This window comes from Mauremys mutica, unplaced genomic scaffold (assembly GCF_020497125.1).
Source record: "Mauremys mutica isolate MM-2020 ecotype Southern unplaced genomic scaffold, ASM2049712v1 000671F_np12_subseq_1:101755_obj, whole genome shotgun sequence".
In the NCBI taxonomy this organism is placed as follows: Eukaryota; Metazoa; Chordata; order Testudines; family Geoemydidae; genus Mauremys; species Mauremys mutica.
In genome coordinates this window covers 1,491-21,819 of record NW_025423030.1, presented here as the reverse complement: position 1 = coordinate 21,819, position 20,329 = coordinate 1,491, and the positions used below count along the sequence as shown (strand labels likewise).

General features: G+C 55.3%; 1 non-coding gene and 1 pseudogene across 1 annotated transcript; both read left to right on the top strand.

Annotated features, from left to right (window-relative positions):
• Nucleotides 1–15,035: 15,035 nt before the first annotated feature.
• LOC123357475 lies at nt 15,036–15,222 on the top strand (annotated as a pseudogene).
• Nucleotides 15,223–19,595: 4,373 nt separating this feature from the next.
• On the top strand, nt 19,596–19,811 carry LOC123357476. The gene has a single exon (XR_006575562.1). It is a non-coding gene; the product is annotated as a small nucleolar RNA U3 (small nucleolar RNA).
• The last annotated feature ends 518 nt before the right edge of the window (nt 19,812–20,329 follow it).

Below are 20,329 nucleotides of genomic sequence, written 5' to 3'. Positions count from 1 at the left end.
TGCCACGTCCCCTCTGTCTGACCATCGCCATTGCAGGAGAGAAGAGGTCACTGGAATCGAATGCCCTGGCTCAGACCAGAGACACAGGAAGATTTTGCTGTTCATGGATCTGTGCAAAGGAAATTTTGTCTCTGTGTGAAACTGAGGTCGGAAATGAAATGTCCACATGGTGGCCCGATGCTCTAGGGAATGTGGGTGAAGGACTTGGGCTGAGAAATGATTTAACAGGGGTTTGTTTCAATGTATTGCCCTGATTAAAATCTATGGCTAAAAGGCAGCCACTGTTGTTAGTACTTGTACCTATGTAGGGACACCCCAGTGGGTGTCAAGTCCATTGTATTCACCAGGGGCAGTCGATTATTTTATCAAGGTACAAATTTCTTGGTCAAGGTCTAGACGCCAGAGAAAACAATGCACGGCTGATAAGAAGAAGTACATCAAAAGATTTTGCAGCCACCATGGGCATAACTATGATGTGTCGTGTTTCACTCTTTATACCTGGCGCCACCTCCTTTCCCTTTAGCCTTGTAGTTGACCAAGGGCAAAACTGAACATCTCCTCATATACCAGGGAGTGTTTATGTCCATTCCTGTGAGCTACACAGGGGTTTGATGTTGCTGCTTTCAGTCCTCTGGCTCTGGCGAGATAAGGCACAATTCAGGCTGTCCCTGAACTGAAGGAGGAAGATCAGTTTTTGACAGGGAGAGGGACGCCTCCTCTTAAAGGTGTTTGTCTGTCTGGCAGTCCTGGTCCCCAGGTCTCGCCCGTGGGGCTCCAGCAGTTTTGGGACCAGGTCACTCCCTTGGCCCCACCTGACGCTCCCAGGAGCCCCAGCAGTGCAGCGGAGCTGAGCAGCATCTGCCTGCTCGCTCCAGTGGCTGCCGGCCCCTCCCCATGGCAGGGCAGGGTGGGTCAGTGCCTCCATGCGCTGCCCCCGTCCCAACCCCCTGCAGCCAATGGGACACTGTGGGGGTGATGCCTGCGGGCAGCAGCACACGGAGGCCCCCCAGCCCGCCCCGCCTTGGAGCCCCAGGTAAGCACTGCACCCCTGACCCCCTCCCAGAGCCTGAACCCCCATCCCTCCCCCTCCCCCTTCCCAAACCCAAACTCCCTCCCCGAGCCAGCACCCCCCCACACACCGCTGCCCCCAACTCTCTCCCACAGCCTGCACTCTCTCCCTCCATACCCCCAGCCCCCAAACTCCCTCCCAGAGCCTGCACCCTCACCCCCTCCCCACATACCTCCTCCCACTCCCAAACTCCCTCCCAGAGCCTGCTCCCCCCTCCACACACCCCTGCCCCCAACTCTCTCCCAGAGCCTGCATCCCCTTCCCACACACCCCCTTCCACCTGCCCCCAATCTCCCGCCCAGAGCCTGCAACCCCACCGCTCCTCCTGTTCCCGCTACCCCCTGCCCCAGCCCAGGGCCTGCACCCTGCACCCAAACTCCCAGAACCTGCACCCCAGATCCCCTCCCCCACCCAAACTCCCTCCCAGAGCCTGCACCCCTCCTGCACCCCAATCCACAGCCCCAGCCCAGGACTTGCACCCTAGACCTCCTCCCCCACCCAAACTCCCTCCCAGAGCCTTAGGCAGGTTTCGGGCAGAGTTTTGGGGGGCGGGTTCTGGGCAGTATGAGTGACATTATTGGCCCACTGGGAGGACTGGAGAACTGGCACTGGCCCTAAGGTAAATTGTGGTTGAGACCCTGCTTTAAGGGATTGGAGCAATGCTGGAGAGACTGACGGGCAGGGAGCTGGGGAGCTGTGTGTGCCCCAAGGAGAGTTGTTGTTGTGCTCTGGTGACATGGAGCGGGGGTGGGGAGTTTGTAAGGTGTGGTGTTTGTACAGAGATAAAGTTTACTAACCCCCAGGTTAAAAACTGTTCCTGCTCTTGGCTATAAATGATACTTTTTGTTGCAAGTATATGTCAGTGGGTGAATGTTTCTCTGCAGGGTAATGGGTTCCTAGTTCCAATCCAAGTGATTCCCTTTAAAAACTTTTTGAATGAAAATCGATTTCCAGACCCATCTCCAGTATGTTCAGGAGTTCGCTGAAGGGCGAGGGGGGGGGGGCTTGAAATGAATTTAAACACTCAGCATTTTCCTGTGCAAATGAATAAAGACCTAGCAGAGCTGTCCAGCAGCTGAAATCAGTTCCAGTCCTCGGCGTCTCTAAGAGGGACACTCGGTAGCTGAGGCAGGTGGGACACCTCTGTGGTGATGACAGGTGAAAAAATGCTGGATTCAATGAAAGCTGAGCCCATAGGAGGGGAAGGTGAACGGCAGCACCACACAGGGTCATAACACTCAGACACGGGGCTTCGCTGTCACTGCCCCTGTGTTTTCCATTATTTATATCCTAAGGAACACACCCTCCCCCTCCCCCCACACTGTCACACACAACCTTCTCCCCTTGAGCCCCATCCCACCCCTACCCCCCTACCCCACACACGCCATGGGACACAGCCTCTCGGTGACTCACCCAGATGGGGGCTTGTCTCTGCATCTCCCCAACAGGGGAGCAGAGAGCCGAAAGGGCCACAGGAGACCAATGGAGCTAGGCAGGGATAGAAAAGACTTCCCCTCCCTTCCCAAGAGTCCTGTTAATCTCACCCATGGGATGTTCCAGCACCGGGTGGGATCAAAGCACCAACCTTCCCCTCAGCAACGGAAGGGGGAACCAGCTCTATCACATGGAAGGAGGCTCCCCACCTCTGCTGCTGCCATCCTGCAGCCTTTAATATGGATTTGTTTTAGCTAATGCAACCCCCCCACTCCACTAATCCATCCATGAAACATGGAGACAAGCTCCTGAAAGCAGGGTCCAGTGGTGCAATGGGTTAGTGCCCGGTACTTACAGAGCAGTGCTGTGTGGAGTCATGCTGAGCTTGTGAGTTTAAACCTCACCTATAGCACCAGTTTTCTTTAAGCAAATGGCTTCTGCCAATCATTTTGCCCTGCAGAAAATACAGTCGCAGCTCAGAAGACACAGAGGTCCCCTTGCTTTACAGAGAGCAGGGCAGATTCCACAGATCTACCAGGCTCTGCTCTCCACCAGCCGCCTGTGTCAGGAGGGGTCAGGCAGAGCCCAGAGCACTGCCCCCGACTCCCCCTCAGTCTTTGCTCCCCAAATCACCTGTGTGCTCACCCTCTTCGCTGTGAGACTCAAACCCTGCCTGGCTTTCTGTATGTTGGGGTTTTTTTGTCTGTCGTGTTGATGTGCATGTGGGTCCTGTGTGATTTTTGTGGATGCCTTGCATAGTTTTGTGTGTGTGTGTGTGTGTATGACTTTTGCATGCAGATTGTTTTTTGCTAAGTATTCTTTTGGTATGTGGTTTTTGTGCTTTCCTGTTGTGGGCTTTTGCTGTACCTTTTGGTGTGGATTTGTTCTATGTTTTGTGTGGCTTTCCCTTATGTGTCTATGGCTCTGTGTGCTGTGCGGGTTTGGTTTTTGTTTATGTCTGTGTGGGCCTGTGCAGTCTGTGATGTTCTCTTTCTCTCTGTTTGTATCTTCATGTGTAAATTCACTGGAACTTTTCAAACTCTCCACAGCTTTGCCAATTTTCACCAGGAATTTTACTCATTAACAAATTCTCACTTGTTCCCTACCAGTTGGTGACCATTGCCCCAGGGTCCTGTCAGTCTCAGGGTCCTGATTTCCCATTGACCCTTCCCACTTCTATTGGGACTGGGAACTAGCCAACCTAAAAAACCCCACTCAGTTTTAGTAAAGGGCCAACAGTCCCCTTACACAAGCTGGCCCTGTGAGGGAGGGAGAGCTCAGTGGTTTGCGTATTGGCCTGCTAAACCCAGGTTTGTAAGCTCAGTCCTTGAGAGGGCCATGTAGGGATCTGGGATAAAAAACTGTCTGGGGATTGGACCTGCTTTGAGCAGGGGGTTGGACTAGGTGACCTCCTGAGGTCCCTTCTAACCTTGGTATTCTATGACAGGGTCACCAATGTTCAGAGACACTAGCACAAGCTGGTCCCATGGTGTAATGGTTGGCATGCTGAAATCTGAGTTCAAATCTCAGTGGGACCTTGTGGTAAATCCCTGGAGATCCAAGTGCTTTCCTATCTCCAGCTGTCTAAGAATGAGTTGTTTACCTTGTGCTGAGTGACTCATACCCACTGGAGCCAGGTCTTTGGTTGGAATGGGGTCTAGAAGTGGCTATGGTTTGACTGGGTGTTTGGGATTTCTGATGCCCACAAGTTTGGCCCTTGTGCTTTCTACCACACTTTTCCTCTTGCCCACATAGCGCTTGAAGAAAGGAGTGTCAGGGCCAGGTTTCATAGTCAGGGAAAGGCAGGAGGGAGGAAGAGTCCCAGGCTGGAGCCCAGCACACCTCTCCTCCTCTGGGCACCTAGGACAGAGGCGGCTGGTGCTGACAGCTCCAAGGGAAGGCTTAAAAGCCACAGAACAACAAAGGGTAGGGAAAGAGGAGGGGAGAACCATGCCTATGCGTGGCCAGCAGACAGCCACAGAGACGCACAGACAGGCTGCTCCCTGCTCCCTGGCATGCCGAACCCACACTGAAAACCACCCACAGACCAGCATGCAGGGCGGCTGCTGATGCTTTTTGGCCAACATCAGAAGATGGTAGGAAAGCAGGGCCAGCCCCCCTGGTGGGGCCTCTTACCATTCCCACTCAAGGTGCTCACTTTGGCAGTGGGGCAGAAGATTTTACCCCAAGAGGCTTTTCCCCAGCTGGCGAGAAGCAGAGAAACACCCAGGCTCCAAAGGTGCCATGTAGCAACCCCCTCCAGCACAGGGACAGGCGCACACTTGGAAGAGGGAAACTGCTCCACACGCTAGCCCGGGAGCCCACCCATTTTCTTTGGCAAGTCAGGAATGGCAAAGGTGAGACTGGAAGCACCTGGGGCTCATGCCCCAGCCTTTGTGACACCCAACCCCCAACTCCTTCCCGGGGCTCTAGCTGAAGCCAGAGCATTGGCCTGAGCGGCCAAGAAGAGGTTCCAGCCCTGAAGGGAGCAGGACTTACAGCACAAAGGTAAAATTGCACAAGCACAACCACAAAAGGACTCGAACCCGCAATCTCCTGATCCGAAGTCAGACGCCTTATCCATTAGGCCACGTGGTCACAGGAACAAAACCTTTCCAAGCCCTTCTTTGGAAAAGGCAGACACTGTGTTTCTCAGGTCCTCTACTGAGTGGGGCCGAGACTCTCTGGACACAAGAAGTCGAGTTCCCAGCGAGATGTGAGACAATTCTCTGGAGCCAGGTACAGGACTTTGGCAGGGAGGCTCTGGCATGAGGGATTGGGGTGCAGCGGACAGACCGGCTGTCTAGGTGCTTAGATTTGGTCTCACTGAGGAGGAGAAGGAGGAATCCTGCTGACAGGCAGTGGCTGTGGAGAAAAAGTGGGATGTCCAGGCTGCTCAGGTCTCCTTCTTCCAGCTCCTCATCTGGCTGAGCTGCTCCACCGGCCTGGACAAGTCCTCTGCATGCACAGCAAATAGCCCAAGAGCCATTTCTGCCCAAACCTGTGCTGGGGGGTGAGCTTCTGTCTTCCCTGTCCCATGTGCCCTAGAGCAGACCACTAGATTGAGAGAGACAGTCAACAACTATTAAGGCTAAGATTATATAAAGGGGGGTCACAGAATCTGTGACTTTCAGAGATCTCAGTGACATTTTCCACCTCAGCCCTGGGGCAGCAAGACTGGAGCTGTCGGCCGGTGGGGGCCTCACAGCTATCAGCCACCAGTGTTGGAAGGGGCTCTCACAGGCCCATGCCACCACGGATGGACCCCACAGCTCCCAGCTGCTGTGAGTGGATCCCAGAGCTCCCAGCCACCACATGGGACAGGGGGACCCTGGAGCTCCCAGTGGGGTGACTGGGTTATAAAGTCCAGTCAGTGGTGCTGCAGGGCTCAGGCAGGCTGGTTCCTACGTGTCCTAGGGCACCGCGCTGCACCCTGGAAGTGGCCAGTAGGTCCCCCCTGCTGCGCCGCTGACCAGGAGCCGCCCAAGGTAAGTCTGCACCCCAACCCCCTGCCCCAGCCCTGAAGCCCCCCAAACCCAGAGCCCCCTCTTGCACCCCAGAGCCCTCACCCCCCTGCACTTCAACCTCCTGCCCCAGCCCAGAGCTTCCTCCCACACCTGGAACCCATCATCCCTGCCCCCACCCCAGAGCCATCACCCCGTCCTGGACCCTGACCCCCTGCCTCAACCCACAGCCCCCTCCTGCACTCTGAATCCCTCGGCCCCACCCTGCAGCCTGGAGCCCCCTCCTCCACCCCAAACCCCTCATCTCCCCACAGCTCCCACAGGCAGACCCTGGAGCTCCCAGCAGCCATGGGTGGCCGGGGAGCCCCCACAGCCCCACCCCACTGCGTATGGACCCTGCAGCTCCTGCGAGTGGACCCCAGAGCTCCCAGCTGCTGCGGATGGACCCAGGGTTTCCCAACAGGCCTTGATGGCGGGAGGACCCTGCAGCCCCACGTCATTGCTAACAGACCCTGCAGCGCCGAAGCCCCTGGAGCTCCCGGCCGCCCCAGGCAGGAGAGGAGCCCCCAGCGCTCAGACACCGCAGGCAGAGCCCGGAGCTCCCAGTCACCGGGGGGGGTGAGGAGAAGCCGCAGCCCCCGGCCATTGCAGGTGGCCCCGCAGCTCCCAGCCGCCGCGGGCGGGCTGACGCCAGAGCCCCCCGCTGCCATCGGGACCCCCCGGCCGCCCCGGGCAGGAACTGTCACCCCGCGACCGGCAGGAAACAGCCGCGCGCGGAAGCGCCTCGCGCCCTGTGACCCCCCCCCCGGTGCTGCGGCTTCTCGCGAGGCGGGAAGCGGCGCCGCTGCTGCGGTCTCGGTTCCTCCGCCCGGCAGCGGGACCCGGCCCCGCGCGCTGCTTCTCGTGGGCGGCGCTGAGCGCACAAGTCCCTGGCAGCTCCTCCCCGCATCGCTATCAGACAACGTCACCAATGGGAGATGAGCCTGTCAGAAACATCAGTTGGGGAGGGCCCAATGGGAGACCAGCTTTCAGAGACCCGCCCCACGCCAGGGCCAATGGGAGATCAGCTGTCAGAAAACGCTAGGCAGGCCAAGGCACCAGCCAACCAGGAACCCCCCCTGATCTCAAGCACCCAGACAGCCCCACCCCCACCTGTCCTATGCCCCACTGCAACAGCCACCATCAAGGACGCGTGTGTCACTCCCCCAAACAGCCCCCAAAGCAGGAGTCGCAATTTCCCACCCCTAGACAGACTCTCAATTTACATAAGAAAAACTCCACCAAAAACAAGAAAACCAACCTACCTTCTCCCACCCCCAGCCCCTTCCCCATGTCTGGCGACACGCTCCCAGCTCAGGGTGACATCACACTCCCCGTCGGGGCAGGCTCTGCTCAGCCCGGCTCCCCACAGCCTGCACTAAACATGTGGGGCCCAACCCCAAAACTTACTCATATTTTACCCCAATGGTCTCAAACTGCCGCTTTTAATATGCAAATAAGGTGCTGCCACACTCAGGCCACTCCCCAGCTCTCCAGTGGAGCCACCCGGCAGAGAACCAGGTTATATTTAAATTAGCCAGGACGTAGCTCAGTCATTGCCCTCTGCTCCCAGCAGGTGGCGCCGGAGAGCTCCGAGCTCGCTCACTTCCCTTTCACGCGTCGGCTTCAGCCCCTGGGTTACAAACGCACCAACCGGGGAGCAGGAGGGCAGGGCTGCTCCAGGGTGACCAGATGTCCCATGTTTAAAGGGACAGGCCGGTCCGGGAGGACTTTTTCTTATATAGGAGCCTATTACCCCCCCACCCCCGTCCCGTTTTCCACAGTTTCTTCAATGTCACCCTATGGGGCAGCTCTGCGGGGACGGACTTGCACACTTGGGAGCCATCAGCCGGATCTGCATGCCTGGGAAGCTGCGTCCCTCCAGAGGCGCTTGGGAAGCCAAAGGGGCCGTGGGTGAGTTTGTGATGAGGTGAGTGTGAAGTGTGGAAGGGGGAGGGTGTCAAGAGGAGGTTTTGAGAGGAAAAAAGGTGCTGCTGAGCTGGTAGGGGAGGGCAAGGTCCCAGGCGGGTGTTGTGTGAGGAGCTGTGTAGGCCCGGAAAGGCGTCCTGCTGGGCAAGGGCAGGTGAGGAGGGCCAGGGCTTTTCCCAGGGCTGTTGCTGCGGCCAAAGCCTTTGGGAAGCAGAAGAGGGCAAGGGGTGTTGTTGCCTGCTGGGGCCCATGCGACGGTGTAGGTGTACGCTGACCAAGGCTGGTCTGTGGGAGCTGGGGCCACTCACCGTGCCCCTTTCCTCGTTAGTATAGTGGTGAGTATCCCCGCCTGTCACGTGGGAGACCGGGGTTCGATTCCCTGATGTGGAGGCTGACCCCTTTTGAAGGGGGGACAAAGAAATCCCTGGCCTGCCCACCACATGCCTTGCATTCTCCTTCAACGGCCACTTCTCTTCGCACCCCGCACTGATGACTTTCACCTCCAGAGAGACAATGACCTCGCAAGGACACGCTCGCCCTAGCCAAAGCCTCCCCCGGGGCCTGCATGTGGGGACACGTTTCAGAGCGGCAAAGGGAAATAGGCTGGCCAGGGGCATGAGGACAATGGCCCAGACAAACGGGGAGGGACTTGGTCCAGGGGTGGAGGAAGACAGAAAAAGGGACAGGCATGGGATTGGCTTCCTGTCTTTTTTCCTTTGCTCAGCATTTGACCTGTGACTGTAATGGGGAGACTTGAGAAAGACCTGTGGCCGCCGGCGAGGTAGGAGGCCGCCCCCGAGAGCGCAGAGCTGAGCATTTTGCGCTAGGCTGCTGCCTGCGCCCCCAGCATCTGGCCGTGATCGTACAGTGGTTAGTACTCTGCCCCGTGGCCGCAGCAACCTCGGTTCGAATCCAGGTCACGGCATTGCTTTTTGGTGGGGAGGGGCTATCCTGCAGCACGCCTCGTGGCTCAGTCTGATGGCGTCCGTTTGCAAAGAGAGCCATCGGCCGGTCCACTCAGCACTGCTATTATAAGTCCTGTGCACTAACCCATTGCACCTCTGGTGCCCACCTGAGGGTCTTGTCTCCTTGATTCATGGATGGATTAGGGGTTGAGGGGGTTGCATTAGCTAAAACAAATCCATACTAATGGCTGCAGGATGGCAGCAGCAGAGGTGGGGAGTCTCCTTCCATGTGATAGAGCTGGTTCCCCCTTCCGTTGCTGAGGGGAAGGTTGGTGCTTTGAGCCCACACGGTGCTGGAACATCCCATGGGTGAGATTAACGGGACTCTTGGGAAGGGAAGGGAAGAGAAGGGAGGGGAAGTCTTTTCTATCCCTGCCTAGCTCCGTTGGTCTCCTGTGGCCCTTTCGGCTCTCTGCTCCCCTGTTGAGGCTGTGTCCCATGGCGTGTGTGGGGGGGAGGGGGAGGGTTGGATGGGGCTCAAGGGGAGAAGGTTGTGTGTGACAGTGGGGGGGGGGGAGGGTGTGTTCCTTAGGATAGAAATGATGGAAAACACAGGGGCAGTGACAGTGAAGCCCCGTGTCTGAGTGTTATGACCCTGTGTGGTGCTGCCGTTCACCTTCCCCTCCTATGGTCTCAGCTTTCATTGAATCCAGCATTTTTTCACCTGTCCTCACCACAGAGGTGTCCCACATGCCTCAGCTACCGAGTGTCCCTCTTAGAGACGCCGAGGACTGGAACTGATTTCAGCTGCTGGACAGCTCTGCTAGGTCTTTATTCATTTGCACAGGAAAATGCTGAGTGTTTAAATTCATTTCAAACCCCTGCCCCCATTCAGCGAACTCCTGAACATACTGGAGATGGGTCTGGAAATCCATTTTCATTCGAAAAGTTTTTAAAGGGAATCACTTGGATTGGAACTAGGAACCCATCACCCTGCAAGGAAACATTCACCCACTGAGCTATACTTGCAACAAAGAGTGTCATGTATAGCCCAGAGCAGGAACAGCTTTGAACCTGGGGGTTAGTAAACTTTATCTCTATACAAGCACCACAGCTTACAAACTCCCCACCCCCGCTCTGTGTCACCAGAGCACAACAACAACTCTCCTTGGGGCACACACAGCTCCCCAGCTCCCTGCCCGTCAGTCTCTCCAGCGTTGCTCCAATCCCTTAAAGCAGGGTCTCAACCTCAATTTACCTTAGGGCCGGTGCCAGTCCTCCAGTCCTCCCAGTGGGCCAATAATGTCACTCATACCGCCCAGACCCTGCCCCCCAAAACTCCACCCTCCACTTGCCTACGGCTCTGGTAGGGAGTTTGGGTGTGGGGAGGTCTAGGGTGCAGGCCCTGGGCTGGGGATTGGGGTGCAGGCTCTGGGAGGGAGTTTGGGTGCAGAAGGGGTGAGAGGCTGGTCTCTGGGAGGGAGTTTGGGTGGGGGAGGGGTTCTGGGGTGCAGGCTCTGGGATGGAGTTTGGGTGCTGGGTTCAGGCTCTGGGCTGGTGCAGGGGGTTGTGGGAACAGGAGGAGGCATGGGGTTGCAGGCTCTGGATGGGAGATTGGGGGCAGGCAGGAGGGGTGTGTGGGAAGCAGGGCCGGCCTTAAGCCGATTTGCCCGATTCCCCTGAACTGGGCCCCGCCCCTGACAGGGCCCCGCGCAGCGTCTCTCCCGGAAGCAAAGCTCTGCGTCTCCTGGAAGCAGCAGCTGTTGCTAGGCAACTAGAGACGCTGGCCGGCTGAGGCAGAGGGGGCCCCTGGCTGTACTTGCAGGTCAGGAGGGGGGAGGGGGGAGAAGGCACATGTGCATTGCAGCCTTCCTTCCCCTCCCCCTCCCCCACCCCCAGCACTCACCTGGAGGAGACGCCGAGGGGGCTTCTGGTCTGTGGGAGACAGGAATCTCTGCAGTGCACCTCACTCACCTGAGCAGCTGCTGGGGTTTCCAGCGGTGAGTGTCTGACCCTGCGATTCCCCGTAGGGTTGTAATATTGGGTTGGTTTTGTGGTTTACGTGGTGTTGCTGTTTGAGGGTGAGTTGGTGCCTGCCTGTGTCTGTTTCAAAACTAAAGTTGGGATCATGTAACCCAGGAAAAAAGCCCCAAGCCGGTACTTAGTGCTGTGAACTCCAGGTGAGAGAGAGAGGGAGGTTTGGAGGAGGAAACCAAATACATCAAGAGGGGAGAATGCGAAAGGTCTGCAACAGGGCAGGCTGAGACTTTTATCTCCCTTCCCCCCCCTCCCCACAGGAGGGGAAACTGAGGCACTGAGTGATCAGATTCCCCTCTCCAAATTATTTGCAAAGGAGGAGGACGGGGGCTCCTGTCCAAACCAGTTCCCTTCCCATCAACTCTGCTTTCCCTGCTGCAAGACCGCTGTAGGGGCTGAATATTTCCATTAAACTATGGCTCCTTCATTTGCCCTGCAACAATGAAATAGACCGGCTTGGTGGGGGGGAATAGCCACCCCCCTAAAGCTTTGTGGATATTAAGGTTTTTTTGGGGGGGTGGGGGCATGATAATATTCTAAATCAATCAAATGCCCAGCTCAGCTTTCTAGCCATCCAGCAGCTTTAGGGCAGGGAAGGTAGGTGCTCTTGGTGCAGAGTGGTCGCAAAACAGGGGTGAATTTAGCGGGGGTTTGTGGGGTCTGCTTGAAATCTCACCCGATGCAGCCACACAGAATCATTGGCAGCGCTGGGAGAGGCCAGGAGTGGAAGCAGGTGCCCTGGGGGTGGGGGGACATTTGCCCTCAGTCCTGGGCTCTGGGATGGACTAGGCTGGGTGGTGGGTTCAGTCTAGTCTTCCAGCCTGTTGCTCTCATTGGGGTTTGTGGTTTTCATCTGGCTCCACCAAAAAGATCAAACAAGCCCAGTAGAAAAGGGGAGTGAGAGAGGCGGGAAGGAGTTTGTAAGGGGTTTAGGTGACCCATCAGCGAAAGAGTAAAACCAGAGTTTGACTGGGTTTCCCCCCAGCCACCACTCCTGCAAACACTGGGCAAGGGGCAGCTCCATCCCCCACTGAGGCTATGGTGAGGGACAACAGGGGAGGAAGGAAGCCACATGGCAGTCCCTTCCCCCCAGCACCTCCCTCCAGCCCCCAAACTCTGTCCCAAAGCCTGCACCCACCCCTCCGCACTCCCTCCCAGAACCTGCACCCCTCCACCCTTCCTGCATACCACCCCGTGCCCCAGCCCAGAGCCTGCACCCAGCACCCAAACTCCGTCCCACTCAGCCCTGGGCAAAGCTCCTTGGTCTGGATCCCAGCCCCTCTCCAAGGGTTGCAGCTGTCTGGAGGTGCTGCCTTCCACACCTTCCTCATTCACACCTCATTCATTCAATAGGGCAATTGATTACAAAGTGGAGAGAAGATCTTATTCTACTACCTTAGGGGCCTGCTATAACATATTACTAAGGTTCAATACAAAGTCATGTAAAAGTTATACAAAAATGCATAATGCAGAGATTTATCTACAACTCCATTGATTGACTGCTGTGTGCAGTAATATAGTGACCCCTGGGTCTTTGAATAAGGCTATATACTGCGGGGGGGGGGGGAGTGCAGCAGCGAGTCGGGGGCGAGCGGGTGGGCAAGTGGCAGGTGGGCACAGAGGTGAGCAGTGAGCCAGCAGGGGGTTTAGGGGTGGGCATGGGGGTTTCTGGCAGGGGAGGGAGAAAGTGAAAGGAGGCGAGTGGTGGGTGGGGGACTGACTAGGAGGGACGCAGCAAGTCAGTGGGGGACTAGGGGGTGAAGAGGAGTGTGATGGTGGGGCCGAGCGGGGAGGGGGTGGGTCCTATTTTACTGCTGTGATCTGGTCACCCTATGTGTGCCAGGTTTCAGAGTAGCAGCTGTGTTAGTCTGTATCTACAAAAAGAACAGGAGTAATTGTGGCACCTTAGAGACTAACAAATTTATTTCAGCATGAGCTTTCATGGGCTACAGCCCACTTCTTCGGATGCATAGAATGGAATACTTCTTTTTGCCTATGGGTGCCGTTTCTCCCCCCTCCCCCTCAAACCTTCCTCTTTGGCCCACAGCTGTTTTGATGGGGTGGCGCTGAGGAAGGAGGGTTTGTTTCTGCGAGGCGAGCAGCGCTGGTGGGGGCAGTGTTTCCATGGGGCTGGGCAGTGCTGGGGGGAAGGAGGGGGCATAAAATAAACATTATTGAAGAAAATCAGTTGTACAACTATCAAAACAAATTATTTTCCTAATATGAAAGTGAAAATCTATAATTAATATTCTTTTAGAATGTGGTGACTTCTATCAATATGGGCAAGAGATCAAGAGATATTGGTAGAAAGTACCCAAGTGGGAGTAAGAAAAGAGCCATATACAATATTATGTAGTAATATATAATTTTGTTATTATGTATCTAGTCATGGAAAGTAAATAATACATGTAAGAAATGAAAGGTGGTTTTTTTTAAGTGTTTTTTTTTTAAGTCATCCCTGCAAGGGCCCCGTCAAAACTGTTCGAATTGGGCCCCGCACTTCCTAAAGCCGGCCCTGTGGGCAGGGATGGTGCCTGTAGCCTCTGTTTGCCAGAAGCTGGGAATGGGTGGCAGGGGATGGATCACTGGCTGATTACCTGCTCTGTGCATTCCCTCTGGGGCCCCTGGCACTGGCCGCTGTCAGAAGACAGGAGGATACTGGGCTAGATGGACTTTGTGTCTGACCCAGTCTGGCCGTTCTTATGTCTCCCTTGGCGCAGCAGTGACACCCAGTGGCCAGTCAGAGTAATGCACAGAAAGTGTTTCCCTTGGTGCAGCAGTGACACCCAGTGGCCAATCAGGGTAACACACAGAGCATGTTTCCCTTGGAGCAGCAGTGACACCTCGTGGTCATTCAGGGTAATGCACAGAAGGAGTTTCCCTTGATACAGCAGTGACACCCAGTGGCCAGGTGGCGTAATGCACAGCGTGTGTCTGCCTTCTAGGAGCAGTGACCCCCACGGACCAGTCACCGTAATGCACGGAGTGTGTTTCTCACCAATCTGGGTAATGCACAGAGCATGTTTCCCATGGAGCAGCAGTGACACCCAGTGACCAGCAGGTGGCATCAGACTCTTCTCGTTTGGTGGGGGACTGAGGTGGGCTAGACAAAAAAAATTGGGGGGCTGTGTCCCCCATCACCTGGCCCCACACTTCACGGGGGCCATGCCTCCCATGCTTCTGCTCCTTCCCAGTTAAAGGCCAGGCTCATCTCCTCTCCCCCCGGCCAGGGGTTAGAGCAATACAACCTTTATTAAAATAAAATAGTAAACGTGGTTTACTTTAAATAATCTAAATCTGTCTAGGGTCCACACACGTAGCAGAGGATGGTTTTGATCCATTGATCTCTAGGTTATAGGTCCAGCACGCTTCTGCTGCACCACTCTGCTGGCTTTTCATTTCTTTGTCACCCAGCTGCCACTATCAGGATTCTAACTTATGAGCTCACACGCTGGCAGGCAGCTGCGCAGGCTGCTAGGCAGCTGCCCTGGTCACAGGATTTTACAGCTTATAGAGGGTAAAAGGGATCTATTTGGGGTTTGGACCCCATTGGGAGCTGGGCAACCGTTTTAAGATCAGGTGGCGTAAGGAATGCGTAATCTGCAATAGCCCCGATTGGGGGTAAAGGTCTTCAGTGTGTGGAAGGGTGCAGGGTTAAATTCAGTTTAACACTGCTAAATTTGGTATAAATGTGTAGTGTAGAGCAGGCCTAACAGGGATCTCTGGGGAACAGACGTCATTGCTTTAAGAGCGGATTGCTTACTGCGTACATCTCTTCTGAAGCAGGTCAGCACCTTCAGCTCTTGCAATGCCTCCTGCTTGTGTGTAACTGTTCCGATGCATCATTCCTACGTAGCCAGTTCCCGTTTGTTAGTCCCACCTCTATGAGTACGAGCTATGGAAGAAATATCTGATTGGCTGAAGGGGTGTTCCTCTGTTAGTTAGAAGAAGTGATTGGTGAAATTCGGGAAGACGTTTATTTGTAACAGAAGCTAAAGAGGGCATTTTAAAAAGTTTCTTCATATGTTAGGTGCCACAATGAGACATGCATACAGTGTGCTGTTTGTCAGTCTCGCTGTCTCTCTGATCATAGGGAAATTTGATGTATTAAATTACACATTGTAACCACTAAATATGGGCGCTTTAGACGTTAGACTATAGCCTTGGGAGGTTGTTTTAACACAAAGTGATTGGTCTCCCTAAGTAGGAGGATGAGTTAAAGTGCTCTTTCCTGAGTGTAAAGCGAGTAAGCAGTATTGCTTTGATGCAGTTGTTGTCTGTTATTGATGATTTTTCTTTCTTCCCTCTGGGGGTTGTAGAAGGGAAAGAACACAGACTGAGTGGTTAGTTTGTATAAACTACATTAAAAACATTTTTTTGAAATTGGTGTTTAAATTTTGTTTCTGATGTGTATATATAGAGAAGGGATGTAGTGATTGTAACTAATATTATTGCTTCTGTATTGTGGGAGGATGTGGGTGTTTTTCAGCAAGTTTTCCAATAGCATGAAGAAGAAAATGCAGTGTAAAATACAACAGTTTTTATTTAAACAGTTGCTTAATTGAACTTCTAATTGCTTGAACTTCTAAGTCCACTTTTTTTATGCAGTGTCCCTCTCTTTTGTCCGCCCTCGTTCTAGTTTAAAGTTATAGGCTCAGGGATATTAATTCTGCAAGTTCTCTCCACTTTCCACATTTTCTTCTTTTCTCCACCCTCTCCCCCATTTCGAGTAGCCCCTATTTCTACCCCTAATGCTCTGCCAGTTCGTTGGTATGCAACTTTCTCGGAGCCTCTCTGAGCCCTTAGTACAGGCTGTAGGGTGGAAGTGCGGGAGGAGAAAATGGGACCCACAGAACCCCTGGCAGGTAAGGGGACTGGGAGAGCTTGGTTTGGGAAGGAGGGAGGAATGGGGGAGAAGAGGCAAATAGGGGTGCACACAATCCCTACAGTGGTGGAGAGAATGGGGGCCCTGAAATGAAGCGAGGGGATAAGTGGAGGTACACAGAACCCCTCGTCCTATGGAGATTGGAAGAACCTGGCATGGGGAGTACACAAAGACCCCGGCATGGGGGAATAGAGGGAACACAGAGTCCCTGCCATGGGGAAGTGGGAATGGGAGTGTGAACTGAGCCTTTGGTGTGGGAAGAAGTGTGGGGAACTTGGTATGGGGAGAATAAGGGTGCAGAGATTCTCTGGTAAGGGATGAGATTGGGGGAATTTCAGGGAGTCCCTAAAAAGAGTGGGATGGGAGAGGGCACATAGGGAGCTTGTAGGAGTGAATTGAGGGGTGCTGGGAGCCTCGGGGGTGGGCAATAAACTCGACCTGTACAAACTACAAAGTGTGCTCCCCCCACTTCTGTGAAGAACGTGGCCATCTGCTGACAAAAAAGCTGTTTGCAAAAGGTACGATCCATTTTCTTTCGTGACCACTTGTTTTAAAAAACGAGTCATTACGACGTTAATCAGGGTAGCCGGGGACTGGCAGCAGGGAGGGTGTCTTTGCAGGAGAAATGGCCGGCGCTTAGCTAGAGACGTGCTTTCGAAAGGGATTGTTGGAGGACGATTTTGGCAAGGTTTTCTTCCAATCAGGCACCGAATAGGTGGGATTGCTTGAATGCAGCTGCTGTCTGGTGCTGATGCCCGCTGCTTCTTCCCGCTGGAGAAGCGGGAGGGAGACAGCATAGACTGCGGGGAGGGAAGGTTGTATTAAACGAATGAATGAAAAAGCTTTAAAATATGACTTTTTAAATTATGCTTTGGGAAGTTTATAACAGCTGGTTTTGTTTCTAAATCTATAGAATACTTAGTTTTTCTATGCGTTGTTGTGAGGGGTTTGCTCACTCAGCCTTTCTTTTTATTTGTTTGTGATGTGGGATTTTGAAAACCAGTTTAGAAATCAGTGGGAATTGAGTGTCCAGATCACTTGTATGGCTTTGAAAATTCTCCTACAGGCAGCTTTAAGCCTTTGCCTTTTCCCACTTTTCAGGAGAAAGAGACTGTAGTTAAATACCTGTTACACCTCTACAGATGGTTACCGAACACTCTCCAGGGAAGCAAACGTGTACAGTATGTGACTCCGATGGCAGCTCTCTCTAGCTTTCATTCCAGACTATTTGGCTAGGCTCACTAACAGTTATTGATATTTAGATTGCTATGAATTATGGGTGCTGCTGTTTCAAGGGGGAAAATCGTGGCGATATACTTGCAAAACTAGAGACTTGCTGTCTCCTGGATACACCGTGCACGGTGTTGAGGAATTGGGCTGAGAGCAGCAATTGAACCAAATCCTGCTGCTCAGCCTCCGCTTTGCAGCATTTAAATGGTTGAGGTCAGGGCCGCCCAGAGGATTCCGGGGGCCCGGGGTCTTCGGCGGCGGGGGGCCCCACTTTGGCGGTAAGTCGGCAGCGGGGGGCCTTCCGTTCCGGGACCCGCCGCCAAAGTGCCCCAAAGACCCACGGCGGGGACCCCCCTCTGCCGAATTACTGCCGAAGCGGGACCCGCCGCCGAAGTGCAGCCCCCACCGCGGGTCTTCGGGGCACTTCGGCGGCGGGTCCCGGAACAGAAGGACCCCCCCCCGCCGAATTACCGCCGAAGATCCGGCTGCACTCCGGCGGCGGGTCCCGCTTCGGCTGTAATTCGGTGGCGGGGGGTCCTTCTATCCCGTAGAGGAAGGACCCCCCGTCAGCGAAGACCGGAAGCGAAGAAGCTCCGGGGGCCCAGGCCCTGCAAGAGTTTTCTGGGGCCCCCGGAGCAAGTGAAGGACCCCGCTCCAGGGGCCCCGAAAAACTCTCGTGGGGGCCCCTGCGGGACCCGGGGCCTGGGGCAAATTGCCCCACTTGCCCCCCCCGCGCGGCCCTGGTTGAGGTTGCACTAGTAGGATGTAGGGGTGCCGAGTTTCCACTATGCTGGGGGGCTGGCCCCCTCGGGCTCCCTCCAGGCCCCGCCCCCACCCACCCCTTTCCCCAATGCCCCACTCCCGCATTCAACTCCTCTCCCTCCCGCCCTGTCAGCGGGCAGGAGGCGCTGGGGGAGCGAGAGGAGGTGACGGGGGCGGGGGCTGCTGCTGGGCACTAATGACCCATCTGGTTTCCCCCCCCCCGCCCACGGATGCTCCAGTCTCGAAGCAGCCAGAGGCGGTGCCTGCCCCCGGTCACGTGACACGTGAAGTCTCTAGTGCGGAGGAACCGGAGAGAACCAGCTGCAGCCCCGGGCGGGCAGAGCTCCGCCGGGCCGGGCTCCGCCTGCGGGGAAACGGGCGCGGCACCGGCGCGTAGGGTGACCAGACGTCCCGATTTTATCGGGACTGTCCCGATATTTGCTTGTTTGTCCCGCATCCCGACCAATGTTAGGTCGGGACACTGGACAAACAAGCAAAGGCTCCGGAGCCTGGAAGGGCTCGCGCCCTTCCCCGCCCCGACTCTGCCTCCTCCTTCCCCAATTGGATCCCTCCCCAAATCCCCGCCCCCATCCCCGCCCCATTGGCTCCCTCCCCAAATCCCCGCTTCTTGCCAAGCACACCATGCCCAGGAGACGCAGGGGAACGTGGGGCCGGGGTGAGTGTGAGTCCGGCCTGGCCCCGAGCAGGCAGGACTCGGGCGCGGTGCCTGGATGGAGAGTAGGGAGTGGCCTGCGGGGCCAGTCGGTGGCTATTCTCCCCTCTTGGGCAGCGGGACACGGGAGCAACCGCTGCTGCAGCTCCCACTGCCGCGGGGGGAGGAAGTGGCCAAGCACGTGGTGCCCGGGCCTGAACCCGGGCCTGCTGCGGGGACCCAGCAGCACGCACACTGTGCCCCGCCACTAGCCAGTCGCGTCTGGGCTGGCTGCCCAGCTGGTGCAATCCCGCGGCGGAGGCATCGGCAGCCCAGCCCCGTTCGTTCCCCTATGGGACCCGAGCAGGATGGGGGGGCTGGGGCCTGCTGCCCCCACTCCAGGGCCGCCCGTGGGATTGCACCAGCTGGGCAGCCAGCCCAGACGCAACTGGCCAGGGGCTGGGCGCGCGGTGTGCGTGCTGGGTCCCCGCAGCAGGCCCGGGCTCGGGGGGTTCATGGGCACCAGAGCCGCAGCCGCCAAGTTTTGGCCAGTGGCCGCTTACTCCCCCCGGGGATGTGGGAGCTGCAGCAGCGGCTGCTCTCAAGTCCCGCTGCCCAGGTGGGGAGAACAGCCGCCGCCGCCTGGCCCCGCAGGTCACTCTGAACTCTCCCTACAGGTACCATGCCCAAGTCCTGCCTGCTTGGGGCCAGCCCGGACTCACACTCACCCCGGCCCTGAGCTCCCCTGAGTCTCCCGGGCCTCCCTCCAGCGCTTGCGGAGGGAGAAGGAATTGGGGGTGGGGAATTTTTTTTTTGCTCTTCCGCCATTTTTCCCCCATTGCCGCCCCCCCCCCGCGTCCCGATATTTGACCTGGGTGATCTGGTCACCCTACCGGCGCGTGGCAGAGCAGAGCCTGTGAGAGGCGGGGCAGGTTCGGGCAGTAACAGCAAGAGGGTTTGATTGGTCGGTAGGAGCTCCACATGCTAATCAGGAGGCGTGTTTCTGTAAATAGCGACATAAACATCCTCTAAGGGCCAGTGCGCTAAAGCTGCCTCGATTGTGCTTCATGACATGGGGACCTGGCTTTAGATTTGTGTCCTTTAGTTCGCTGGGGGTGAAACCCACTGTATGAAAACACTCACCGTGGGGTAAAAGCGTGTGCGCATTAGGGTGGGTTTGTAGCTGAGCAAAACTCTGTTTTCAAAGATTGTTTTTAATGTTTGTGATTAAGGAAGTGTGGTTGAAAGTGTCTGATCTAGCTAACCAGCAGGGGAAGTTACATTGTTTCTTTTAAGCATGAAGTAAACACCCAGTGTTGTTTTCATAGAGTTGCTCTTTGCTATTGATGACTTTTCCTGTTTTCTTTTGGGGGAGCCAGCAGAGGGAGAACACGGACTGAGTGGTTAAACCTTGCAAAGCAAATTGAAAAATATGTTTTTGGGTTTTTCTGTTACATGAATCTGTTTACAGTTTTTGCTGATAGTCTATTTCACGGCACAACTTAAATTTGTTTTGATAGGATTTGGAAGAGAAGTAAACCTAGTTTGCAATTGGTGTTTTAAAGATTTCTAGTTCAGGATTTACTAAAAAAATTTTAATATTCTTTTATGCTGCTGTATCTTTTTCTCTTGTAATCTTTGTCAGAATTTAGGTAGGGTCCCGTGTCAGCAAGTTCTCTTCCTTTTCCACTTTCTTCTCCGCTTCTCTTTTCTTCCCTTCCCATTTTTCTGGAAGCCCCTAGTTTTACTCCTACTGCTCTGGCAGGGGGTAGGCAGTTTTCTCTTGGCCCCAAGCCCATCAGACAATCCACACAGGATCTGAGAGTTGCTATCACCTGGCCCTATAGTGGGTAGAAGGTGGAATGGGGAGAAAAGCGGCTCACACAGAGCCCCTGCCATTGGGGAGAATGGGGGACCTTGCTA